Here is a 22,534-nt window from a genome sequence, read left to right on the forward strand (position 1 = left end):
AACTATATTCATGCGCATAATGTAATATAATAATTTATTAAAAATACCAACAACAAGGAAAATCTGATAATATTGTTTTAATTAAGTAGCCTCAAATTACAGTATTGAAAATAATTCATTATGCATCGCACGATTTCAATGGATCCTTTGGTCAGGACAAGAAATTGTTATCACATTAATGTGGTTAAATTGTATGCTTACTAAATATCAGAAACCACAACAGCAGCACAAAAGCAGCGAGGAGTTTTGCCGATGAAAATAAAAAATAAAAAAACCTTAATCGGTTGTCATAGTTATAATGACTGTTATATCTGTCACGTCATCTGTTTTCAAAAACATGTTTACAAAGTTACCATCTGCAAGTTTGACAGTTTTCGCATATCCATTTATAAACACTTTATAAGCAGGTTCTAAATATATTGTTCGAAAATAACAATGCATAACAACCATAGATACTTAGATTTTTTTATGTTACAAAACCACTAAGATATTGTCGTACAACTATTGTAACAAAAATAGTAAATACATCAATCAAAATAATATTATATTAACACGTTGCAACCAATAAAAAAAAAAGAGGATAATCGGTTTTTATATTGAAACGCTTAAGTTATGGTAAAATCTTGCGTAGTACCTATTAAGTTTTTACTAAATTATGATCATAATATTATAAACGTGATTCTATAAAACTGTAAGATAAATCTTTAATCTTTATAATATGTAATATGTTTTGAATTATAAGTGCTTATATTAATATAGTAAGATATAAACAAGTATTTGGGAAATAATTTCTTAAATATAAAATTTAATAATCGTATGTATGATAAAACTATTTTGTATAAATAAATTTAATAAAATGTATGGCAAATAGAACATATTATAACAGAAAATTTGTAGATTAAAAATAAATAATATATTTTAGAAACAAAAAATTAATATTTTTTTTATTCATGAATTCTGTATACTTAGTTCAGTAAAGGTTTTCAAGTGCGACTTATTTAATCTTCATTAGTGTTCATCAATATTAATATTACGCATTTTAGTGCAACCACAATTTAAAAGAAATACTTTAAGATACCAATTAAGTTGTTTTATTGGGTAAAACTCTCAGTACTTAAAATTTAAAGACGTGTTATAATTGTACATGTAATATTTGAAGTTGTCAGCATAACGTACTTTTAGTGGTTTAATTGTTACGTTTCATTCCATTATTTTTGGTTAGTACAAAAGGTCGTACAATTTCCTGGCATTTTAATTTATAAACTCAAGTTACCTTTATTTTTCATCTAATTTCTCCATATTATAACTAACATATAACGTTTTTCTAGCTCATTCAATATAATATTCAAACAAAATTTCTAAAGAAGAAATAATTTAACTGAATAGTTTATTACTGTAAGTCATTAAAATTATGAATTCGTCTTAGTTTACAATTTATAAATAAATTATTTTTTACAGAAAAACTTCAGGATTATTTCTATAGAATACAATATTTACAATTAATTATTATTTTAACTATAACATAAAAAGTTTAAAGGAAATATTAACTGCAAATGAATAATATTTTAGAGGCAATGTATATAATAGTGTAAATGTGTGGAATACACATTTCACGGGCATTTTTGGACAATATGTATAATTTATTATTTCAAACATTTCTATATTTTCCGCACAATTTATAAAATAACCAATTTATTGCGGTTTATGTGAACTTTAAAACAACATATAATTCATATTGATATTTTATTATAGTTATTCGTGCAAATAATGGTGTTCAAGTAGTTCAAACATTTAAAAAGTACTTAAACTACATTTCGTGTTTAATGTCTTATTTTAGTATATTAGTTATTATATAATATTATATGTTATTATTTATTCACCATCAACTATCATGGTAATAATATAAAACTGTGTATGCACTCAATAATAACTCCCATACTACTCAATTTTTATAATATTGATATTTCAAAATTTCAAAAACACAAACTGTTAATCTGTTTTATTAATACCGGTTACCTAATTACTTAGGTGTGGCCATGTATCATAATCCATATAGTCATAAAAAAATGTTTTAAAAAAATACAGTATAGTCAACGGTCTACCCTGACAATCACATACCGGAAATTTACTGAAGCTTTTAATATAATTCGGTATGCGTATAATGAAGAATTTCTAGCAAAGTGCAAAGTTCCCGGATGACTATGTAAATCAAAATGTTACGGAAGTATAATCCGTGTATTAATAAATAGTGATAAAATATAAAATCATTCTTTTTTCAAAATACATTTTTAGGTTTGTAGGTCATCATTAAATAAAACTCAATACATGATATCTACATATTATTTTGAATTAAATTGCAAGCCATGTAATATTTGTCTTCGCATAATAAAACTACTAATGTGACTACCTTTATCTACTGGCCCACTTACATTGGAATTCTTAACGATTCCCTGGAATTTGACGAAATTCCCAGTTTTTTAATATACCTACCCGTAAAAATAGTATACAATGGAAATTATTTTAAATCTGCACACACAAATATATATAATATTTCCCAACTCAAAGGTTTGATAATTTATATCAAATAGCTAGTCGTTGACGACAAGCCATAGTACTTGTTTTTTGATCACGAGAAAATGGATTCTTCTTACGGAGAGCTTATTATTATATAGCAAAATTTACAAGAAGTAAATTGGAGATTATTTTTGAGATGACTCTCAGGAATAGCGCACCACTTTTCTTTCAGTTTCAAAAAAGAAATGCATTCAACAAAATTTCCAAATTAAAGTTTTACCAACAAACTTGAAAGATAATAGCATAAATGAATTGTTGGACTTAGCTAATGTAATACGTTGTTTTGAGAAATATTTTTAAATTTTCGAGGCAAATAAAAATAAATAAATATAAATCTGAGAAAAGTCGTAAGAAAAATAACCAGGAAACAACGAATTATTTCGCCTAGAGCTATCATTTGGAATATACTGTACAAATTCAGATTTTACCTAACACCTGTTTCAAGTATAAAATAATTACTAGCAAACAAAATGTATAAAATCATTATATTTTGATTTCGTGTTAATTTATGTTCTAGTTATGCGTGATTTTAATCGCCATGTTGGCGTCAATGGTGAATCGTATTGTTCTTTAACACATCATATAATTATGTTCTTAAATTTGTTATTATATTTCAGTACGTGTGCGTTAAAATCCCAAAGTAAATAATCGGAAAAAACAATATATACGTCGGTCGGAAATCAATTCAATCGTCGAGAAAAATAAAGATAAAAAGGTTATAAAAGAAGAAAAAGAAGGAAAAAAAATAATAATAGTAAAGTTTGAGCTTGACTGATATTGAGTCCCTTGTTTCAAGTCACATCAGTCATTCTCGATTGGCGATCGGTTAAAGTTTGTTATGTTATATTATTATTTTCCACCCCCCCCCCCCTCCCCCTGCGCGTTTCATCACCACCGTGACCGTTCAAAGGTTACATAGATAAGGACCTATATCGTCTCGACATTTGCCCGGGCAATCCATCACCACGCATACCATCAACTAGGGACAGCTTGTTAAATTCGGTCGTTGTCATAGTCGCACAACGGTCCCTTTTCAATAGTTCGCGGGCGTGGAAAAATCGTATTAAATAAAAAAAAAATGTATATATATATATATATATATATATAAAATATGAATAAATAACAATAATAATACAATATAAATAATATCCGAAGAGTAGAGAATGAGACAATATAATAAATATACTTTGTATTCCCTCTGTCTTTCGGTACAGTTGCAAGTCCCTGGGGCACGTTACTGTTTGTTACTGGATCTGATTAACGTAATGTACCGTTAACATATATAGGTACCAACCTCACGACACTACTTTTCTACTACTGACTGCACGTCTTGTTCTCTCTTTTATCATTACCACTATTATATTATCACTTCCACTCTGCTACCAACATATTACCACTACCTAATACTATAGTTACTACTACTACTACTACGGCTACAACTACAAATACCTACCACTACTGCTACTATAATATTATACTTCCATCACTTCTATTTTCACTACACAACTATACGACTATTACTACTACAATCCAGACAAAATGGTCCACCGGTCGCAATTACCGTTACCGGAAACGATGCAGAAATAATAGGCTCCTAAGTCGTTCCTGTCCCCCGTACCACGGGCTTACGCGATACTTTTAAACTCGATCACCGTACCTAAAACAAAACACATTTATAATAATATAAACATTATATACAATATACATATATAGGATGAACAGATAGATGGATAAATAGATGTACACACGTTTTAGGAAAAAGGTGTTTCTCTGCAGATTCACAAACAATATGCTCTCGTATTTCTATGGTTGTATATAAAAAAAACATATGTGACGGTTTATACTTTTCACGAATAGTCACGTCGATACCTACTACTGAGAGCAATCCAATCGAATTTGCTGTATATGCGCGCAGTAAATGGTAATATGATTTCGTACTCATTCCGCTGTTTATTTTCTATACAAACAATATAAAAACATCAGTTCCTGTATTTTTTCTCTATGTTTTTTTTGTATCTATAAGACAACAAGACAACCACCGCTAATAACATTGTTTATTTGATATAGAAATTCAACTAATTTAGACGTGATTGTATTTTTTTTTATTTTCAACGATGTTCAATAAAATCTAGATAATATCATATTGTTTATCATTCCAACGGCAGCATTTTTACGATGGGTCACAGAGAAACCGATGGTTTAAACTATTATGCCGATATTTTATTTTTTCTTACTTGGAGATTAACACTGACATAATATTATTATTTAATATGGCATCTGTAGTCTGTACGTATTATTGGCATCTCACATGAGCGTTCGGAATAATTTTATGTCAGATGATTTATTCGAATCCATTCAACATTTTAAAACAACTCGACATAATTACAACTGTCGACGTAAAACTTTATACCGATACGGTCAATTAAATACAAACGAACGAAACGTCGCTTGGAATTGATACGTGACAGAAATATTGGAGCGTTTCATTTTTACTACATACAAACATCTATAGTTGTTGATTTATTTATCGTATGGTCAAATACTCCTCGTTGCAACGGGTGTTCGTGACGTGCACCCTCTTTGCGTTTCATGTTTTCCAACCACTGCGTATAAAGTTATCTGATAAATCTAGTATTGTTTAACTTATAGACGTTTTAAGATGATTGTTGTTGTAACGAATCTACGCTGTTTTCACTTTGTGAGAAACACATTACGAACGCATTAGCCTATAGTGTTTGCTTAAAAATAAAACTCATACAACGGATGATAGTCTATCATGGGAGCTAGGTACTATATTATTATTATTAAATTTGGCGATTTCCATCATTGCTGTAGTATACAAGTCAATGGTAGCTAGCAAATAATAATATGATATTTGTGTTACATAAATATATTCTTTTAATTTTTTTCCTTTTAATGATGTAGGTACGTTATTTGAGAATAAATTAAATACACTTTGCTTTACAATAATAGTAATTAAAATATAAATAAAATATAATATTATTCGCAGTATCATTTGGAAATTTTTCGACGATTTTATGATTTGACTTGATTTATTTCCGAAGTCCGAAGTAAGCCATGGTCAATGTTATAATATTATTATTATTTACGATAGTATTTTTTTATGAATCGCATTCAAAAAATATTATTAGAATATATGAATTTAAATATTTCAACACGAAAAATGTTCCCTTTATATGAGATTAATAATAATATAAAATGATGTAATCGGATATAATATAACAAACGGAATCACAGATTCTCATTCGACCTGCATAATATATTTGACCTTTCATGCATACATCTATTGTTCCTATTACTTTATGACGTTTCTACCATATTATGCGTATTATACCATTGTTTATTTATTATTGCGTAGTTCATCTTTAAAACAAGTAGAATACGCCAAAAATTAAATGTACGAATTTTCTTACGTTATTGTTATCGATATACCTATCCCGTTTACTCGTGTGCACAAACGCTCAACATTGTATTTGTATATCTAAGTGCAGGCCAAAATCCATATTGTGATACTATTCGTGTGTTTCTAGCTCACTCGACGGCGTGTGTGTTAGTGTGTGACGAGCGTTGAACAAACGAGCCATTTAAATGGTTTAACACGACTAAACGATTTCGGCATAGGGCACTTGTCTGACGAGAACCGAGATTCAAAACCCCATCCCGCCACACACGCCGTCCCCTGGCAACAAATCATTCACCCTTCCCAACTCCTTCCGTTTTACGACTCAGTTTTCATTTACGTTTGTCGAGATTCCTTGTCGTCGTCGTCGGCATCATCGACCATCGTGCGCAGTGGACTCTCGATTTTGAGGCTGCTAAATATAACATGTCTCTCGCCTAAATATTATAATTACAGCACAATAGCCGTGGTACGGTGACGATGATGATAATTATATTTAAACAATTTACATTTTAAAAAGAAATTCACCGACTTATCAGGACATTGTAAAACTGGCAATGGCGGAACAAAGACTTTATCATTCACATGGTCCCACACAAAGAAGTCTCATAGTGTGAGGTCATTTGGTGATCCTGAGAGCCAGGAATCGAGGTGCTGGTCTTGGTTATCTGCGCGACCTATTCAGCGTTATAGATAGTGTTGATTTAGGAAGCCTCGACCATTCACGGTGCCAACTTCCAAAGTGGAGGAATTGGAATACCGATATTGTTCGTGTTACAGACGGGCGGTGGCCACATGTATGTAGAATTGTAAAGATTCGTGAAATATTTTTAATCTGTCTGTGTCACTGTTAAATTAAGTTTTAGTCATTGAAAATTGGTGCATTCTTTTTGGAACGTTCTTTAGTTTATCCTGCACGACGACGAGACGATAAATAGTAATATTTTTGGTTGCAGCTCTCCTAAACTCGTCGTCGTAATTACGAATATAGGTATATAATATTATGGTTTCATCTAGAACATTACAACCATAGTATACTGTAATGGTTTAGTGGTGCCGGGAAGGAAAAAAATTGGTGAAAAACACGTGCCACGCTGAAAATTTGCTTCGGTGTCGCGGTAATTACATTTTTTCACCGGTTATTCGCCTATGGAAGCCTAGCATGATATCATACATTATTATGTTGATATTATAATATTTTTGTCACCCACCGACACCGTCACCGCAGCCGCCGCGTTATAATCCGTAAACGTGCACCGGTGCTTCCATTATATAGCTGTAGGGGTAAGTACGTACCGCACGTAGCAGTATCGCTTTACGGCTTGTCAGCAACGTGTTGTAGTCTCTCGTCGGTGGATGAAGTTTCTCACACACATTATGCCCGTACTACACACACACACATAATATGTTTATATGTATTGCGACGCCGGCCAAAAGACTCTTCGAGCGAGTGGTTCACATCGCAAATATTAATCAACTCGCACGCCCGAGTGTAACGACGTTCGGCGGTGGGCAACACCACGCACGCGCGCCACCGAATAACGACGTAGTAGGTAGGTATACCCATACTTATGTGCGGCGGATGATGATGCCCCACATGCGTGAGACAGATAAACGTGACGCTGACAAATGAAGGAAAGCCCCGAGGCAATGCCGAAACCGTGAGGGTGAATTGAAATGTCGTCATCAATTTTATTTATGTTTACATATTATTATTATTATATAGGTACGAGAGGAATCGGAGGGGGGAGGGGAGGGTGGTACGTACGCACCGCCGTCGAAGAAAGCACCGCCGCCACCAAACGCGAAATGGATAATAATAATAATATGAAACTCGAGAATTTATTGTAATACGTTATCCCTCGCCCCCGAAACACAGCGGTGCGACGACAATAACGCCACAAATGTGTATAGCTACGACGTAATACCACCGGTCTCGATGCTGTTATAATAATTTTCTGTTGAACATGATACACGTCATAACGCACCCTCCCCATCCCCCCCCCCCGAAATCAAACTAGTATAAGGTATAACTACCTCGCGTCTCGTCACACCGTCTATTTCTGTGTACACGACGGCTTAAACGGGAAACGTCGTAATTGCTGTTGTTGTTGTTGACCTGCCCGGCAAAGTGCGCATTGGTGTATCATATTTTTATCAATAGGGACCTACCTAATAATAATCAGCTGTTAAAAAACTGAAAACTGACAACAATTAATTAATCATTATTGGAGCGAGACCTACGCATTTCGTCGCGCCATCGGATAATTCTGTTGAATTCCACGCGACTGCTTCAACGTCAGAGTTACGTTTTAAGTCTGCCCCGGAAAAGTGCGCATTGGTTTCATTAAAGCAATGTTGACTAAAAAATATGATTTGTTACTTATATACGAAGACTCGACCGTCGTCGAATTGCATGAAATACGTAGGTGGATGTGTAGGTACGTCGCATCGATGGTAGTCATTGGACTATTATTGTAGTGATTGTTGTATTCTCAATAAACAATAATAACTATATATTTTTGTAGCGTACCTATATTGTTTATTATATTTTGTCACATATTAGCCATGGGAAATAGCATTCACATTAAATCAAAGTCAATTAAGTGTAGCGGTTAAATAGCCGACACTTATTTGTGATTGTACAGCTGATGACAGCGTGAATTTAAGTTTCGGATGTCAAATAAAATACACATTACATCAATGATAATAATTGCATTTCTAATTTAAAAAATATAATATATTACATTCTTGTATAATATTTTCTTCTAAATAACGATATTGTTCATGATTTAACATCCTTAAAAACGTTGTACTATAGCCTTGTTACTCTTCAAACTTTCAGAGATATTAGTCTTGCAAATGATTGGAATAAATATATTACTATATAATATGTATATATGCAACAATATATTCTGTATAGCAATATTCTGCACTATAGAATTTGGCCAATTGTTTACCGAATATGTTTTACAGCGTGACTGTGCTAATATCAATATATTTTGTTCATAAAACGGAAGGTTATTGAGTGTCAGCCATATTTACTTAAGGGATCGGCTCCGTCATTGGTTGTAACTTTTTTTTTTATGTTCAAATAACGTCAAAATTAATTTCATATTATTTTCAAATTCTTTGCGTTAAAGCAAATAAATTGAAGTGACGTGTTTATGCATCATTTTCATTTCTTCATCGGCGGAATATTTACGCCAAATAAAACCGTCACACTCAGTGCAAGGAATAATAATATATTATGTTTTCGTATTCTTGATAACAAAATAATGTTGTAATAATTTATAGATGTGGTTGTCCTAGTAAGACAAATTATTTATTAAATCAAATAGTAATATTAGGTAATATGCCTACTTGTATTTTTTTCTTTAACCTGTCTCACAATTATTCACAATAATCTGACCATAATAGACGGTTCAATAGCTTTAATAAACTAATTATTTTCATTTAATTACAAAAAATAATAAATATTACATATACTAACGACTTACGGTTTAATGATAAAGTATAAATGATTTATTCAATAATTGCATGACTATGATACCAATAAACTGTATTGGTATCATAGTCATGCAGTGATGTACAAAGAGAAAGATCTTAGACAGGCGTGGCAATATTTGGCACAACAATATTCCAAGAAAAATAATTAAAAAATTGTATGATCCGATATTATTCTAATGTGTCCATATCAATTATTATGTTATAATTTGTACAAAACATATAAACAATGATTAATGATAATTATTTATGATAGAAACAAAAATGTTTGTGCTATTACATAGAAGGTACGTCGTTTACAAGTTAAGATAATATGGTGCCAATTCTCCAAATATTCCACCGATGTATGAAATTTTAAAATTATATTGTCAACGTAATTATAATACTTTTCCACTTCTATACTGTCAGATATATAATAGGGGGTTGGGGGTTGGTGTATTATACTAACAAAAATGACAACGTTATTATAATACTTTTCCACTCGTATACTGTAAGATACATAAGTAGGGGGGGGGGGTCGGAGTATTAAGTTAACAAAAATAACTTCAGAGGAAAAACTCCAGGGCCTCATAGAATTTTCGGATATGGATAGCTTTTTTTTTATCTTTAAGAAGAAGAATTTGTATAACCCTCATAAAACTTTGATACTTTATTGAATATTAAATAATGTTATAAAAAAAATTGTAAAAAAAGCTTAAAATTGTATTTTTTATATAGATCTATTGCAAAGTTTTAAATTAAAATATTAAAAAACGGAGTTCAGCGCGGGCTACAAAATTATTTCCTCTATTAATTAAAAAATTTAAATCATCAAATTTGGTTGATTCTACGTTACAGGATCATTATTCCCGTTGACTGTATTTTTTACGGCAAAATTACATTGGGGCCGGGAGCCTTAAGTACAAAGTATCACCATTTACAATTTGACAAGACCTTCTCATAAAATATAAACTTTGTTTGGAATTTCTTAATACAATCATCCTACATTTATAACTATTAATATTGTGTAGATTGAGTTTTTGTATTATGACAATATACAACAATATACTATTGAGATAAACGCATATACGCGGATGGAATTATAGAATTAATGATAATAACTTAATATGGGAACAACATTTACTGACATCATAAAGCAATTAAATTTGAACATATTATTTATCAAAATTTGTAAATATACTACTGATACATTGTATTGATACATATAAGTATCTGTTGTATACTATTTGTTATGTAAAATATATAATGAAAAATATTTTATAAAAACACAGTTGTCCTCTTCACTTTATAAAATGCAGCATACATAGAGATTATTACTTAATACTTGGCAAATGTAAACGTATAAATCAAATCTAAAACAAAAATAATTGATCAAATGAGAACCTTTTATAAAAACGATTTATTTTCTATTGGTTGGGTCTTTTTAATTTGATTTTATATCCAATTCGCATACTATTTTGAATAACGTAAAATAATATTATGGGTTGCATTTACTACACAACGTCAGGTGTAATACGATTATTACGGTATAATATTATAAAAAGTTGTACTTTTATAAAAATGCAATAACGGTATTTTAATTTCTTTTGTGTTATTGAATAAAAATAATACAACTTACTATAAATTCCAAAAAATTATATAAGTACCTTATATTAATACCCTAATATTATGTTCTAACAAATAAATAAAATAAAGTTGAGCATTTTAGTGATAAAACTGTTTTATCAGGCATATAAATTTAAAACCAAAATCAAGTTGACATTTTTTTAGACGACCTTTTTATTATATCTTCCACTCAAGGGTTTATTTTACCGGTAAGGCGTATACATTATTATAATAATTTATTATGATCACACGGCGTTTTGTATAGGCTATTCGGGCACTCCCCTGTCGTGGATGCATTTTATTGATTATTATAGTTTTCAAAGTATGATAAAATTGATAATTTTAAGGTGCAATTAGTAAGTATATAGTAGGTTTATAAACATATATTTAGAACACCTTATATCCCCGTTGTGTCAGTCCATTCGTTAGTTATCTACACATAGTTAGAATTGTTTATTTTAAGGTGTTTATTTAATGTCCGTAGTTACTGTGCTTAGTTATAAGATTGATAATATTAAGATATTTACTTTCCATTTATGATATTAAGATAATAAAATTATTGTATAAGTATTAAGTATTTAATATAGATTCATACTAGCCAAAATATACTACCAAAGTGTTAAGGTTACAAAATTCTGTTTAAACTATATTTGGAATTATAGTTTATTGCACCGTGTTAAAATACGTTTAGAAACCGAGAATTTAGCACGCTCGTTTTGTGAGCTTCCCTAATGTCTTGTTACATATTATATTGTATACTTGAGGAGTAATTAAAAATTAAATAATTTCATATTTTTATGGTAAATATCGTACTCTGAATTATTTTTTCATAAAATCATTTTTATAATGGTCAGTATAGTGACAGTTAGAACATTAAACCTATTTTTTGGCTCCACTTTTACAGACAACACCGTCACTCTCACGACTAGCGAAATATTTGATTTCTTGCCAGCAGTTTGCCAGTAGGAGGTTTGTAGTGTGAAAAACTGACCAATGGGCACACAATTATATATACAACTCACAAACACATATTATGTAAACATTGATTTAGCGACCACGGATAACTCCTCAAATACTGTACACCCTAGGGAGACTAACATCCCAAAATTATCATTCCTCTAAACGATTTTATGTATTCGAATAGCAACAGACTTGTTAATATGCAGAGCACTGTTGTACACTTGTACCCGACCGGCTAAAAATAGATTTAACTTTTACCAATAATTTGCGATTGAAGTGTGGATTTTCGTCCAACTGGTTGATCACTAAACGTCCGTAAATCCTACCTAACCTAAATATTTTAATATGCACTAAAGCAATTTTAACTGGAGCTATTGGTTATAAAATTAATATTTAAGGGGATTCGATACCGTGATTTTCTGTTTTTGTCTAACACACGCGCGACATAGTATTTTAGACGTGTTTTTTGCCAAACATTCCATCTGATCTTTTGAAGCGATAAGAATTCTGAAAACAGATTTGAATTCGTCGTCAAGTCTACTTGAAATCGACTTTCCCACATTTTTAATATTATCCCCCAAATTCCAGAAAACGTCATATTAAAAAAGAGTATTTAAACATTTTTGTATTTCAATTTTTGGAGAAGCTAAAATCAAACAATCAAAATTGTGAGAAAGTCGATTTCAAGTAGACTTGACAACAAATTCAAATCTTTTTTCAGAATTCTCATCACTTCATTAGATCAATTGATATGTTTGGCAAAGAATCCGTCAAAAATCCTATGTCGCGCGTGTGTTAGACAAAAACAGAAAATCACGGTATGGAATCCCCTTAAGTGAGATATTATATTATTGTAGTATTCTAGCTGATCTTGTACGAGGTTGATAGTGAAAAATTAAATGCCCATGGATTTACCCCTTCTCCCTCATTGCCCGTATTACTTAAAAAAAAATATTTATCAAGTTTCAACTATCAACTATAGTAAGCAAGACGTAAATTCCATATACATCTGACCAGAATGAATTCATTTTTGAAAAAAAATTGTATTTGCAGCATACCAATTTTCCTAAAATTATCTGTAATTTTTCGGTAAAAGTATGAACTATTTGTATGAAAGACCTTGTATTAAATTGTCTAGCCATACAAATTAACTGTGGTTTTGACGAAATTTGAACTTTAAATGCCTATAAAAAATAACGATGATACCTATGTATCGTTAATATTTTACCTATAATAAAAACTTACGTATAACATTTTTAAGCATTTTGACCGGATAAATAATTTTTTATTGACATTTATAGAAAAAAAATTTTAATTAATCAAATACAATCCATATGAGGATGGTATAACCAAGCTGGTTTTATTTCTTTTAAATTTTTTTTTCTCTAATTATTTTAAAAAGCACTGAGCATTTTCAATTTCGACCTGCTAAAAGTACCAACTAGATCCAATTTGCTTCCTAAAACATACATTGGGCATCGAAGCTTATAATCAGAGCATTTTTTCTACCAGAAAAGTTGAAAAGTTACAAACATTTTAAAACACCTCGAATAAACATCTGAAGTTATTAGACTGGACAAAACAAAAATAAAATTGTAACTAATTTTCAAGCCCCCCTATTGAAAAATCCTGCGTACGCCACTGGTTAACTGCACTGATTTTTAACACAATTATTTGGGTTGTTCTTACCAAGTATAAAATACAAGTCTCAAATTTTTACAACCAATTTTAATACATTTTTTCTTTCTGTTACTTATAGCAAAAATATAATATTAGAATAAATACTTGGCTATGGATCGTTTATACACAACACAAATATTGCCTTTTATTAATAAAAAGTATGTTATAATATTTATAAATAATAGTTGTATTATATTGTATGCAATACGAATTATTTAACTTTAGAATTGCCAAGGAAACTCGAAGTTGTTTGATTACCATTTGTGAGATAAGATTAGTCCCATTATAATTTGTGTTATAAGATTGCGGTGTTGTAAATAAATATTTCTGTACTTAATATTGATTTTGTCTTCAATATACTTGCTGAAAAATGCCTAACTCAATAATATTTATAATTATTTTTGGTTCTGTGTGTGAATTTTGTGCACAACCAATCAGATATTCAAATATTTTGACTGGAGTCCGCCATGATTCTGGTAATGTATCCATAAATATAATATTTGTTTTGATCAATTTATATGGAAATAATAAATATCGATAATCATATTTTTATAAAATAATATACAAATTTACAGAAAATTAAGTTAGGGAAAAACGAAATACAATTAAACTGTTATTAAATTTGTTAAATGTATACGCTGATTAAAGAATTTTATATTGTTGACGAATACAAAACTTTTTCTAAAAAAACTTTTTAGTTAAATTGTACTTGTCAATTGCATTTAAATGAAGTGTTTTGTTTTAAAAATAAAGTTTTTGCCACATTAAACACGATTGAAGTATAGCATATAATTCGTGTTTAATTGGTGCAAACTATGAGGACACTGAATAATTGAGAATAATAATAATAATAATCATATTGAAAAAAATGTATTACTAAAATGAAACTGTGATTATGTAATTGTAGCCATAGACTCGTTTGTCAAAAACTACGACGACTTCGGCATCATAAACACCAAATGGGATTCTCCGGCTCAATTGGATGACAACGGAGTCGACACCAACATGATCAGACCTGTGTCGGCGACGAGTAATGTGGGAATACCAGCCATAACTGTGATCGACAAGGATCACACCGGAAGTCCACAGATCTCAGACGGCTGCGGTATACATAATGGGTTTGACGAAGCGGCCCACGAAGACGTGGCGAAAATAATCACCAAGAAGATTGTGCCGCTCGTAGAAAAAATGATAGGAATAATAATACAAACAAAAGCCAAAGTCTTGTAAATCTATGGTTCCGACGAACAATAAAAAACCCTGTCCGATAGACTGCGGTATCGCCTTGACGCAGACGGTTTTCTCGATTACAGTGGTTTCAGAAGATCGGTGATAAGTCAAAAGTGTGGCCGCAGGTTGACACCATCACAGTAAAATCTTGGACTCAACCGATGAAAACGTACTCAGACAACCACGACGACATAAACGTGAAAACAAATTATCCGGTTCAGTCAGATTTTGATGAAGTCAAAGCGACTGTCGCCGTTAACGGATGGCTTCGGTGATGGGTGGCCATTTCCACCATCTATCCAACAAGACTGCTGTTGGTGGTGTCGTATTGACGGGGACACTGTGCAAGTCGTAGGGAACTTGAAAAAATGCAAATGGTAAAGAGAATTTCACCAGAATAGTTGTTTTTCTTTCACCGAAGCTGATAGGAAACCATCCGGATTGCGTGGGACCATCGCCCGAACCTAACCAATCTTTTCAACCAGTGACGTGTCCAGGGCGCCGTTGACAAAATGCTTAAGTATTCAGCTATACACGTCACGTGAAACATTTTTCGGGCGATGGTTGCGTGGGATAGCTGAATACTTAAGCATTTTGTCAGCGACGCCCAGGACACGTCACTAGTTTAAAAGATTGGTTAGGTTCAAGCGATGGTCCCACGCAATCCGGATGGTTTCCTAACAGCCACGGTGAAAGTAAAACAACTATTCCGGTGGAATTCTCTATACCATTTGCATTTTTACAAGTTCCCTACGACTCGCACAGTGTCGAAAATATGTCTATGTGACACCACCAACAGCAGTATTGTTGGGTAGATGGTGGAAATGGCCACTTTGTCAAAATCCAACTGAACCGGATAATTTGTTTTCACATTTATGGCGCGGCGTCGTGCTTGTCTGGGTACGTTTTGGTCAGTTGGATCCAAGGTTTTACTGTGATGGTGTCAACCTTCAGCCACACATTTAGCCAATAGCTGATCTTCTGAAACCGTTATAATTAAGAAAACTGTTAGTTCGGGAAAAAATTTATATTGTTGGTTGTTTTTCTGTTGATTTTCGTTGTTTACAATATTATATAATATTCATTGCTATAGATAAAGAATTATTTATTTTTATGAACGTAAGGTCTTACTGTACTGTAAGGAATTTATTTATCATGCTGCATACTAGCTATAAACTCGTAAAAGTCGATAGTTTAACGAAAATACTTGTTAATAATAATACAAAAAACAATTTTTAAGAATTAAAATTAAAAATGTTTAATGTAAAAATAAACATTCTAACATATTCCGCATCGGAGTTATACTTAAATGAAAAATATGAAGTGGGGGGTTATCTTTAATACGAAGTGTAGATAAGTATATACAACATATCTGTGTTGTTCCGACTTGATAATATCAAATATTAAATGAAATATAGAACTTATAATATTTAAATTGAAAAAAAAAATCGAAAAAAACGCAAAAAATCTGCAAGTTCATTCCCAGCTTTACAGATATCCGTTATGAAAAAAGGAGGCCGAAAAAAATTATTTTATTTTTATGTGTGCAAAAAATATTATTTCGAAAAAAACTTAAGCATAATATTATAACATGCATGTACACACTGTACGTTATCAAGTTTATTTTATGTGAGTTATTCGCATAATTATTATCTATGTAGCCAATGCCACTTCCCCCGGTTTAGCGCATAAAAAAAAAGTACAATTTTATTTTTCGTTTTAATAGAGAAGATCATTAAATGTGTTCGCGTGAAAAAATACATCCCTTAAAAGTATACACTTTATGTTTTATTATATTTTATGCGATATAATGATTGGGAAATGAACGTTATTTCAGTAGGATATACTTCAAACGAGAGAAGAACCCTCTTAAATGCCGCACACGACTACTGCTACGATACACACGTGGACGTGGAAAAATAATAACAACGGTAATAAGAAAAAATAGTTTACTTGATTACAATAATATAAATTGTACCTCTGTCCACTTTTTTTCCGTCTCGACGATACGATTTAACAACGCACGTCTCCTGTACATTTTTCAATCAACACTATTGTCCACGTGAAATGTAATGAAACATCTTATTAATAATACAGTAGGTAAGTAATTGAAGAGTACACGCAGGCAATATTATTATTCATTGATTGAAGGTACTTCGAACGGGTGTTACAATATAGGTAATATTGTTATGCTGAACGTTTGACTTTTATAAGGTTTCATTTATTACGACGGTCGTTGTTTTACCAATAATATTGTTTGTCTTTTGCCATTCTAAATGTTTTTAGTATTATACCTATCCATAGTGAATTTTTTTTTTGACATTTCAAGTATTTTATTTGCCTGAACAGGATTCGTTTTTTTATCAGTTTCTGTTATCTTTATCAAATTCGTTTTTGCGAATCACACGACGAAAACCTCAAACTATTCATTAAACTATATACCAACAAATTTTATTATAAATCATATTATTATAGTTAACCAAACTGTTTTTAGATACGAATTTCAAATTACTTTGTTTTATTCTGCAAATTGTCTTGAATGATCTCTACAAAAAGTGATCGATTAAAATATTTAGGAAATTATTTTAATTATTGAATACAATCAATCATATAATATTAAATTAATAGCCTAGTAGGGTATATATTGCTTATTGATGACATTTAAAAATATATGGTGAACCTAACTACATTGAACGTATAAAATCATAAACTAGTATTATCGCATTTATAATAATTATTAAAATTGTGCACGTCATATTTACTGTTAATTAAAATGTAGTATTTGAGACAGTTTTGAAATTATTAGTTTTACTTACACTTGTATATTTAATTCACATTGCGCCGAGCAACATTTTATTTATAATACGTATAATTCATTTCATTCGGCTGAAGATCATTTATTTTAATGAACGTAAGATCCTATTTTTCAAACATAAAAGCTAAACAGTATAACGCAATTTAAATAATTTTATTTCATATTTTTTACGTCATGTTTGGTTTCATAAATTACATTTTAATACATTTCTAAAAGTGGATAGTATAACGAAAACTCGTTAATTAAGAACAATTTTAAAGAAATATTTTTAAATGTTGATTATTTTAATTTGTGTTTATAAATAGTCTTCATGAAAATTTATTTTTTCATAAAAACATAAATATTTAAATACGCCACCAAATAATATTCAGACTTCATAGTATATAGATAACTTGGTTATAAAAAGTTTATTTTATATCCATTAACGAGAAAGTTGGACCGGAAATTGTTGTTTTTAAACGACTTACCAGATAAATTACTCCCCAAGTAGTGCCAATATGAAGTTATGCGAAAGCGTTTGCATTTCTAATTGGTTTCTGTTTTGCTTGAATCAAAAATACGAGACCGAGAACTCGTTAAAAACTTTGTAGCCGCATTTGTTTCTTCGCGCCCTTATGTGCGTTTTCAAAATTAATATCATCCCTTTCGCTTTATTTTTTTCACTCCATCCACAAAGTGCTTGAGTATTCCCGTTACGTTTCCGGACACGTTGGTTATATGCCTTACCTATTTTTTATTGCCAAGGAAAAATAAATAAAAAAAGCTAATGGTATGGACAGTGAAAAGATAAGATAACAAGTTATGGGCCTTTATTTCACTAGCGAACGTGGTTCTCGGAAGCTGAAATAAAAATAACACCCCAGAATTATGTGTTACTAGAAATAAATTCCAACCTCGACTTAATAGTACGACGTTGTGCGTGCCTTTTTGAGAATTCTGATTTTCCAAGGAATAGTGCAAATTGTTTATCGATAAGGTTCTAGAGTTTAAAATGAACGGAATAAACAAGTTCGAATTCTGTTTAAAAGAATAATATTATGAACATAATGGATACAGACACAATACAAAGGCCATAATAGTTAATCTACTTAAAAAAACAAACACTAATAAAAAAAAAAAAAAAACGCTACATCTCTCAAGTTCAACTTTGTGACACAGTTGCAATATATTATAATAATATTATGATATTAGAAACTCGTCGTTTATTTATTTATTTGTTTTTGAGTTTCAGTGAATAATGACTAAAATATCGTCATAAAAATGTTAGAAATTATTGTTATGATAATTAGGTAGGCTTTATTATAGTTCATTGTTTGAGCAGCAAATTAATATTACTTCATACAAATAATTAAAATATAAAATACAATTACTAGTTATAATTAATAACTTTAAGAGCTGATCATAAAATGTTACATCACAATTCTCATACCACACACAACACACTGACTTATTTTTGGGTGTACCTGTGTAATTTAACTACTATACAAATCTATTAGAAACATCAACTCAATGCTATATTTTTTTACTCAATCAATTCATGATATTAGCTGTTGGAGAAAGCAAATATCAACGGACGTCTAGAATGAAAAATATAATATGTAATTACTTTATATTTATGATATTTTATTTTACGACTAAAATAATAGTTTAAGTCATCAATATTTACATATCCTATCAAATAAATTGGTTTACGGGCATTAAAATCAATGTAAATAAGAATAACATATAAATTACAAACCAGCTTATTCTATTTTAAATGGTACCTATCTAGTTAGTAAACTAAAATCACACATGTATAGGAATTATTATGACGTATACAACAAATCTACTGAATATTTTAATTATATTTTTCGAAAAATTCATTACTAATAAATTCTTAAAATTGCAATTAGTAAATATTTTTATTGATATATTGTGTACGTTGTTGAATGAGCGGAAATTCCATTCATTACCTATTGTAAAATACGAAAATTAAAAAAAAAAAAAAGCATACGCAAATCCGAAAAAATTATTTTAAAAATCAATTAATATTAATTATGCGTACGTGTGTGAACGTCATTAATAGGCATTTAATAAATGCAATAGGTCCCATTTAACAATATCATTAAACATCTTTTTTATTTTAATTGAATGTTAAATAATAATAACTAGGTGTTATTTGGTACAATAATTTATTCTTAAATTTAAAATGTCAAACAGTAATAATAATAACAGATAATAATTTGATAAATAATCTCAAATTAATTTTCAAATCCTAAACAATACATTTTTGATCATTTTTTGATTTTGATATTTATTATTTGATACTTATTATTTTATATAATATTATAGTATATTATATTGATTGGATTTGTTTTATTTATATTTAGATCATTATATTTTGAATGCATATTATTGTATTTTTTACGAGAACTACTTTTATTTATGAAGACTGTTCTGTGTTTATCTTTCGTCCATTGTTATAGGTACAACGTCAGACATCACGTATTTAATCTTTAAGTATCTCTTATCAGCAAAATTGAATAAACTACTCAGTTTATTCAGTGCTTGAAAATTTGATTCATCGTATTTTTACATTCCCGATAAGTCATTACCAACAATAACCATATTACGATTTAATAGAAATGCATTCATTTTCTGTAAATTCAAATAAAGTTACGTAACGCAAGCTACCCATGAAATAAAACATTAATTTCTGGATCTGCATAAAATAATTTAACGTCAACTATTAGAAGTCTGTAGTATGGATTATATTTCATAATATGGACTAAGGAGATTAATAATTATATCAATAACTACAAACTAACCTTAAATAAAATACGTTTGTTTCGGGATGTTTGTAACACACTATCCCGCCGCTATTAATATTAATTCATTACGCTAGTGATAAAATAAATAATAATGTCATTCTCATTCAGTGCATTAGCAGCTATCGATTCATTGACCAAATTTTGAGAATATGTGACAAATGAGTTTTATTATATTACGGGATTAGTTTAAACGTTTGTTCATCCGATGATTTTGGTTCATGTTCGATATTAAATACCATACATTTATAAAACCGACGACCGTTATAATATATAACAATATCTTTGAGATTTTCCAATCTTCATAATTTTCACATACACTGTAAGTATGTAGATAGGATAGGTATACCTATATATATACGTCGTAAAAATATAAAAAAAATATATTTTTTATACAACCGAAAAAGTGTTAAGTCGAATTTGACGTATTCTTGTATAATCTTAGCATATTATTTTGACGTTAAACTAAATATTGGCGGTTCTTAAACGAAATACTATCAACAAGAAAAAAAAACGAATCAATAACTACAAAAATAAAATATGAGCTGTAGGTACGCATATTCACTTGAAAATAACTTCCAATTTAATATTAAATATGATTTTTTTTCGACATGAACGGTAAACGCTCGAAACGTTCGTGCTGCATTTAAAGAGGGTTTATAGTCGTTATGAATAATGTCACACGTTGACAGGTCTAAAGACAAATGGAAAATTACTTATGTACAATTCAACTGAATTTCCTCACGCAATCGTCTCCAACCCATTTACAATTATTTACGAACGAAGATGATAATAATAATAATAATAATAATATTATTATTTTTATTATTATGCAATATACCTATATTATCCTCGAGTGCAACGAATGCATGCATTATTAATATTATTATTTATTATAATATAAACTGCAGTATAACATGATAGTTTTATGTGTGTGTGTGTATGAGTGTGTACGTGTGTATACCCACGGATACGTGTAAGGTACCTTGCAATGCAACGAACGACAGATGCAGTGCACTGGACTCAGCCGAAACTGCTGTTTGTCATTTCACCGGACTTGAGCTGGCCGCGGCGGCTGGTATATCACCTTTGCTGCAACACGACTATTATAATATTGTAACCGTATCGTATATCGCCGTCTTCGGTTAAACACACTCGCGCCGTACAACCAACACACCCGCGTACGATATCAATTAACGAATTGGTATTTATTTTTTTCATACACGAATTATTTCAGTTTGGTGTTCTATCGCGTCGACGGCGGCGAAATCACTCGGTACCGTACGTCGTAAGGACACGCGCTCACACACGAACACGTCGAACGGAAAACGCGAAAAACGCGGCAAACGACGACGAGTAAAAAAAAAAAAAAAAAACCGCAAAACGGCGCGAGGAAAACAAAACGGATTTCGATGACGGCGCGGGGCGATACGAAGCGGTGCGATCGACCGTTACTACGTCCTATCGCAATAAATATTGCCCCCGTCGCCTGTATAATATTATAATATTATATTATAATATGCGCCGGGTGGCGAGCGGACGAAAGCGGTGGTGCACTTGCCGCCAAACACGCGTACAATGCCCGACCTGACCGACGCACGGGTAACACGGTATTGCGCCGGTAAACGCCACAGCGACAGCGGTCGTGCGCCCGGCGCGGCCGATCCAGACAGCGCCACCGTACGCGCACGTCAATTTCGGCCGTTATTTATTCCACCTTTTTTCCTCGTCCACGCCACCTCCCGCCCGCCGCCCGACGATTCGAGTCCGCGGAAATCGGTCAAAAACAAGTGAAACACCGGCACCCCCCCCCCCCTCCCCCTTCTCGCCCAACACTTTACACGGATCAAAACGTTATCGTCGACACGGGGCGAAGACACAATAATATCTAGTCCGGCCCTTGGGAGAGTGAGAAAGAGAGAGAGCGGGGGTGTG

General features: G+C 31.2%; 1 protein-coding gene across 2 annotated transcripts in view; it reads right to left on the reverse strand.

Moving 5' to 3' along the window:
- The window catches only part of LOC132949763 (junctional adhesion molecule A-like), a 349,991-nt gene extending 327,791 nt beyond the window's left edge, over positions 1–22,200 (reverse strand). For both annotated transcript variants that reach the window (XM_061020827.1, XM_061020828.1), the window contains exon 1: positions 21,585–22,200. The gene's annotated coding sequence lies outside the window, so the exon portion shown is untranslated. The remainder of the gene's footprint in view (positions 1–21,584) is intronic.
- Between the last annotated feature and the right edge of the window lie 334 nt (positions 22,201–22,534).

This window comes from Metopolophium dirhodum, chromosome 7, assembly GCF_019925205.1.
Source record: "Metopolophium dirhodum isolate CAU chromosome 7, ASM1992520v1, whole genome shotgun sequence".
Lineage (NCBI taxonomy): Eukaryota > Metazoa > Arthropoda > Insecta > Hemiptera > Aphididae > Metopolophium > Metopolophium dirhodum.